This window comes from Colias eurytheme, chromosome 19 (assembly GCF_061535395.1).
Source record: "Colias eurytheme isolate Ceu_HAF_F1 chromosome 19, ilColEury1 Martin Lab GWU primary, whole genome shotgun sequence".
In the NCBI taxonomy this organism is placed as follows: domain Eukaryota; kingdom Metazoa; phylum Arthropoda; class Insecta; order Lepidoptera; family Pieridae; genus Colias; species Colias eurytheme.
In genome coordinates, this window is record NC_142998.1 from 3,105,998 (window position 1) to 3,113,113 (window position 7,116).

A 7,116-nucleotide genomic window follows, 5' to 3' on the forward strand; every position below is an offset into this window, starting at 1 on the left:
GTTTATTAGTTTTTTGAAACTATTATTATTTATTGCACGCCTCATAAGCGAAGCGTTGAGGTGGGTACTTAGGTACTACTGTCACTTCGCGCAAAACATCTAATTTTTCAAACTTAAAATGTCTTTATGTATCATACATTGCACTTGTAAGATAATACATACACACACATATTAAGAAAAAACACTATTTTTAACGTTCATGATATTTTTGATGTCATTTTTGTTATTTAAACTAGTTAAAAACAGTTTAAAAAAGTTCTGTCTTAGACGTCCGTGTGTCTGTATGTGCGGATCCTTTTTCTTGTTAACACGATAGCGACCGAAATACTTTACTAATCGAGTCTTTTTTTTTCTCTTACGCTTGAGTATGCTCAGGAATAGAACCCTTTCATTTTTCAGGGTCTGATTCGATGTGGTTTAATTGTTATTAAATAAACAAAAATAATAATTAATAAATATTTATTAAAAAAAAATTATGAGGCGTGCACTTTTGGATTTTCCAAATTATTTCACGTTGCAACGAAGCGATTTTGTGATTATATTATGATTTTTGTATTTGGAGATATTTTGTAGGTTAGGCAGTGACTACTTTTAACCGTGAACATCTTATTAAAGTGAAACTTTTATTCATTTGATAATTCCTTTAACTACGCAGCCGTTTAATATAACAAAATATTATTTTACTTTTCTATAGAATTATTGACAGCCCTATTTCGAAATATCATTTCCGTAATGGATGTCACGGGCGCCAAGTGCACTAGAAAGCAATGGTAACCACATTATCACTGACGATAATTTCTTTGGCACAATAAAAAATCAACTTTAACAAACCCCTGCAGAGAGACGAATGCAGTTGCACGTTAAATTTGCAAAAATGATAGCTTGATGGTGCAACATCCGCAAGAGAGCATCACATTAGCGACATCTCTCGGTCGGAGTGAGAAAATTACACTGGAATTATAATGTTGAGCTTCGCGCGCTTTTAACGTTTTAGCTGTCACTTGTAGTGTTGCCAGATTAAAAATTCATATTTTTTTTATTCTCGTCTGAAAAAGAATACTCATTTAAATTTAAACAAAATTGGATTAAATATAGGTACCTATTTTCCAATCGTATTAAATGATTACATAATTATTATTAATTTTCAAATATACACTCCTGTACATAATTAATATTATTGTCTTTATTGTTTTTGGTGTGATTGTGTTAATATAAATAAGATCAGATAAGATGTTTACATTTGTGTTATACTAACTCAAAAGCAACTAAACTATAAATGGAATTTTTATATCATTTGGACAGTAAACTTATGTAAATATTATGCTTATAAACTTACTACTATGAGTATTAGTTAGTATGTATGAGATCCTGTTGTAATATGATAATAATATTATATTAGCATGATTTCGTTGTGTTTTTTTACGAAGGTAAAAAAATTACCACATCCAAAAAGTGCGTAAAATTTAGCACATAGGTGTCAAATCCCTTTAGCATATTATATTTGTAAACAGATAAAATATGGAAACTATAACAGCTATAATTGTTATAAGTACATATAACATAATATTATTATACATATATATATTTTTTCATGTTTGATTTCAGATTTACATTATAATACGCTAAATTCCTCCGTAAATATAGCTATAGATACGTTTGGTACACACGAGAACTTAGAATATTGACCCGTTTCCTTATAATTTTCATATTTAATTAATAGAGTAAATAAATTTATAAAAGGGATAATAATAGGTGATAAACATTTTTAACAAAAAAATAAAAATGTATCAACCGCAACGAAGGGCTAGGAAAAATTAAAAATAATAATAATAAAATAAACGTCAGTATGATGTCTGATGAAATTACTTGTAATCAAGGGTCGTGACCTAAAGTGGGCGTTGCCCCTGCGCTCCAAAATAACTACCTATTATCAGAACAAAAAAAATATTAGATAATTAACAAATGTAAGGTAAAAATGTAAACAAACTCATAAGTCAAATATAACAGATAATGTTACATACGTATGTACATGTGTTGCTAAGTTAATTTTAACCGACTGTTTAACCGACTTCAAAAAAAGTTTTATATTCCATTGAGTAATTATAAATATAATAATTTTTATATCAGGTATATATATTCAGTACATATGATCACAAATTTATTCGTCACATGCAAACATTCAAAGCTATTTAGAGATGATCCTACTAAGATCCACGTCTACTCCTTTGCCCTTTTATAATCATCATAAATATTGTAGCTTTCTGATAGTGAAACCAGTAATCCCCTACCGCTTGCTGACTTTTTTTACAAGAAATAAAGTATATTCAGGTCTATGAAGATTATTAAACAGTATTTTAGCAAAACAAACAGTATTTATTGTAGTGTGCGCCCTCTGACTAAATAAAAAAAAATTGTGAGCGTCTAAATGTAACACACAATAATGTGTCTGTACTTTGATGCTGAAAACGGTATTTTGTATACTTTTTTTTTTTGTTAAACAGTAAAAAGTATAATTTAGTGAAAAACAGTAGAATACTGTTTAAAACAGTAGGTATAGTTGGCAACCCTACGGCCCTACCATGCATGTTTAAAATAATAATATTGCATATTTTTCGTGCGTGCAATGCATGGAAAATATTGTGAAAACATTTATAGTGTAGGTAACTTACCCTTTAGTTTCTGTGATCTGTGGTAACTACTAACTACCATCATTTTCTTCATGAATAGAAAAGCTGCTTTGAGTAAGAACTTCAATTTCTACTTCGAATTACATAACTTTACCTATTTTTGGTTATTGAATATGTATTTGAAAATATGTCTTTTATATTTTAATTAAATTTAGAGGCCGTATAATGAAATAGGTTTTCGCAATTTAATACTTATAACTAATTGTTTGTTAAATAAGAAATCAGAATGCTATGATGGTTTAAAGATCTTGGAATGTGCAATAATGCAAAATAGATTTAGAATATAATTACATCGTAGTACTTTGATTAAATCTTATGTAGTAAGTACTTATGTACGTAAATAAATTTCATAGCATGTATGTAGGGTATGCATAATAACATTAAACAACTTTATAAAAACAAAGAGGATAATTCATTTCAACTTGAAAACTTAATTAAAAAAATAAAAGATATAAGTATATTTCATAAATGCTTTTATTTTTATCAACTTAACTTATAATTTTGAAACAAAAACAACAATGATCCATATTATTCCTTATCCTTACATTTCTCGTTCTCATGTACAACCTGGGGCTTAAAATCTAACTCCAAAACCTTGCTCAGACTCTTAACGTACATATCCAAACGTTGCGTCATGTAATAACAACGACGGTCTCTTATCTGCCTGTTCATGTTCAAATCCATTACGGAAATTAATAAACCATCTCTAGTACGCGATAAGCCTGGGCACCTCACTCCATCTGGAGAGGAGAAGTAGCTGGAACCATAGAACAACCCCAAATCTTTATGCGCAGGTTTTCCATCAGCCGAAGTGAACTCATTCGGGAACTCTTCAAAACCAACTCTATTGATAGCCGCTGTGAAGTAGCAATTGGTGATAGCAGCGTTCCTCGCCTCGATATTCCACATGTACTCGCTACCTGCCTCTGCGGCGATCGTCGCTGACGGGTTAAAAACAATCTCAGCGCCGTTCTGGCCGAACATCATCCAGTTCAAAACGTGATGACGCCCGAAGCAAATATTAACAGCAATTTTACCGTACCTAGTCGCAAAAACTGGATGTCCCGTGTTGCCCTCCATGTAGTAATTAGATTCATTGAAGTCGCCCACTCTCGGAATGTGGTTTTTGCGGTGCTTGCCGATCACGTTGCCAGTGTCGCTAATAATAACTGCGGTGTTCCACAGGATATCTGCGTGTTTCTCGTCCCTCTCGAGGATGGAAGATACGATGACCATTGCGTATTTGATTGCAAGCTCGCGAAGGAAACGCGTTGTAGGACCATCTTCAGCGGATTCAGCGAATTCACACCAAGGTTGCTTCTCCCTGGTGCAAAACGCGAATGGCATATTCCATAGCTCTTGGAAACAAAGGATGTTGACGCCCTCTTGGCCAGCTACGTCGATGATTTTCTTGACTTTCGCGAAGATGGCGCTCTTTTGTTCATTGATTGGCCGGTCAGTGGGTGCGGCAATGGAGTGCTGGATTACTCCGACCTTTACAATTCTAGGTGGCCTGGTGTGCTCCTTCTTAGCAGGGAATGCGTAGGCAGCGATTTCAAAGTTGTTGTCCTTGGCGGCAGCAATGGAAGAATCCTTCAGCTGGACCTCATGGTGGTTCTTCCGTCCATAGTATATTCTATTAAACTCGTCCAAGTCCCGGCCGCTTAGATTGTTTTCAATGATAGATTCGAGGCTCTTAGTTTCTCCGTCCATGTTGAATGCGAGCGATCTGATGTATAAGGTTCGATTGACTACATTTTCTCGATCAATCCCGCCTTTATATAGCTTAGCGGCTTGTCACCGGTTGTGTAGAGCATTTAATGAGATGGCCGTTGTTTATCTACTTGGGTGGTTCGACTAGAGCTCCGTGACCTTAGATATGTTTGAGACAATATCGTATGAACGAAAATATTTGATTAGTCGAGAGTAAACTCTCATTATTAGTTTTACGACTTGATATGAAGTAATAAAGCGAAGTTCACGTTGTTAATAAATCCATTAGGCATTAACTACTTGAACTTCACTTTATTACTTATTATAGAATAGATTGACTTTCATCTTACACATATTATAAAGAGGAAATCTTTATTTGTTTGTTTGATTGTAATGAATAGGCTCATAAACTAATGGACCGATTTTGATGAAATTTGCCACAGATAATCTTTAGACCCTCAGAAAGAACATAGGCTACCTTTTATAGCGAAATATGTACCACGGGCGAAGTCGGGGCGGACGGCTAGTATTATGTTATTAAAACCTAACCTAACCTAAAATTGTAACCAGACAATTTCTGTCCATTTTTTTAAAGAGAAATAATTGGTATGTAATTTGTTTATTTATTTTATAGACCACAACACTATGTCACATATATTTTTTTCCGTTTGTATGTTTGTGTATGCGTCAATCACGTATAAGCTATTGCGCAGAATTGGACACGCACATTTAAAATTTTAATACATACATATTAGTGTCAACTTATAGGTTGCATTATTTGAAAAATAAGTATTTTTAGGGCTCTCAGTACATGTAAAGTTATAATAAAATAAATTCGCGAATATGAATTATGGGGACAGAGGTGTCATTGAAAAGGACTTTAAATGGAATAGAGGTGTCTTATGGAAATACTTCGTCTGATGTTATTATATTATAATACTAGCTTTCCGCCCGCGGCTTTTTTTTTTGAAGCGGTTTTTTCGATTTTGAAGCGGTTTTTTTTATTAATTCATAGAATCATAGAAATTCTGTGTGTGTGTGTATTTATTTGTATGTTAATGCATGAATATTGGCACCCGTGCGAAGCCGGAGTGCGTCGCTAATTAAAAAATAATCGGTTCTTTTTAAAATGGATGAAAGAAATAATTTACTAAAGTAAGTAAATTACTTCTTTAAAACTTAAAAACAGTAGCTTTTTTCTTTTGTTTATTTGATTCATAGATATTAATTAATAAGATTTTTTTTAACTTTATTAGTGATCACTGATCAGATTGATTTTATTTGATATATTTACAACAGATGTACAATATTATGTGTGCAAGTTTTGTATGCAGTGTTAGGTAATAATTGTAAATAATTTATTCTACCCATACTAATTATGTTGAATACCTGCAGCCTACGTGACTAGGTTAGACCGCCTAGATATTTTTAGCATATGGCAATTATAACACATTCGAACTGTGAATGAGACCAAGTTAATAGTCAATGCATCAAGCCCCAACCGGATAAACATATATACTAAGTAAGTAACTTTATTTGCGTCTCAAATTCTTACGCAATAATATTTACTTATCTATACGAAGCTACATTGGTTCGTGTATTGAAATAAAATGGAGCGATCTCTCGACGATGTTATCAAGAATAATTTGAGTGGAAACGAATTGAGAGAATTTAATAGAATATATTATGGAAGGAGCGAGCACAGTGAGTTGAAAATAAATAATTCTACAAAAGACGCAGGCGTAAAATATAATTTCGATGTTTTGGGGTATACATTTCACGCCTCAAAGGAGCAACTTCGTGAACCAAGAATTTTGAGGTTAGGTTTGGTACAACATTCAATTGTTTTATCAACTGATAAGCCCATTAATGAACAAAGGCAAGCCATATTCGATAAAGTAGAAAGAATTATTGAAGCAGCGGCTTCGGAAGGGGTAAAAATATTATGTTTACAAGAAACATGGCCGATGCCTTTCTTTCTGTACACAAGAGAAAAAGAACGATGGGTTGACTTTGCAGAATCTGCTGTTGACGGACCTAGTACAAAATTCCTCAGCAAGTTGGCAAGAAAATACGAAATAATTATCATATCACCGATATTGGAAAATGAAGATGGTGTTTGGTGGAATACGGCAGTAGTTATCAATGAACAGGGTAATTATGTTGGTAAACACCGTAAAAACCATCTGCCAAGCGTTGGAAGTCACAGCGAAACACCTTATTATGAACCTGGCAACACCAACCATCCAGTATTTGATACGAAATACGGCAAAATTGCTGTAAATATTTGCTATGGACGGCATCATGCATTAAACTGGTTGATGTTTGCGCTGAATGGAGCTGAGGTAGTTTTTAATCCGTCAGCAACTATTTTAGAATTCGGTGAATCATTCTGGGGTATTGAGGCTCGCAATGCTGCTATAGCCAATGGGTACTTCACTTGTAGCATCAATAGAGTTGGAACAGAAGAATTTACTGTTGGTAAAGACATAATTAAAAGTTCTTACTTCGGTTCCAGTTACGTGACTGCTCCCAATGGGTTTAGAACACCTGGCTTACCAAGAAATCGAGACGGTTTACTGATAGCAGAAGTTGATTTGAACCAATGTAGACAAGTAAGAGATCAGTGGGGATTTCATATGACTTCGCGTTTAGATATGTACGCTGATAAGCTCCAGAAAGTCGTTGAAAACTAAAATAAATATTTTTTCTCTTA

At 33.6% G+C, this 7,116-nt stretch overlaps 2 pseudogenes; one reads left to right on the forward strand and one right to left on the reverse strand.

Annotated features, from left to right (window-relative positions):
• Positions 1 to 3,147: 3,147 nt before the first annotated feature.
• Positions 3,148 to 4,458, reverse strand: LOC149900051 (beta-ureidopropionase pyd3 pseudogene; annotated as a pseudogene).
• Positions 4,459 to 5,855: 1,397 nt separating this feature from the next.
• Positions 5,856 to 7,116, forward strand: LOC149900052 (beta-ureidopropionase pyd3 pseudogene; annotated as a pseudogene).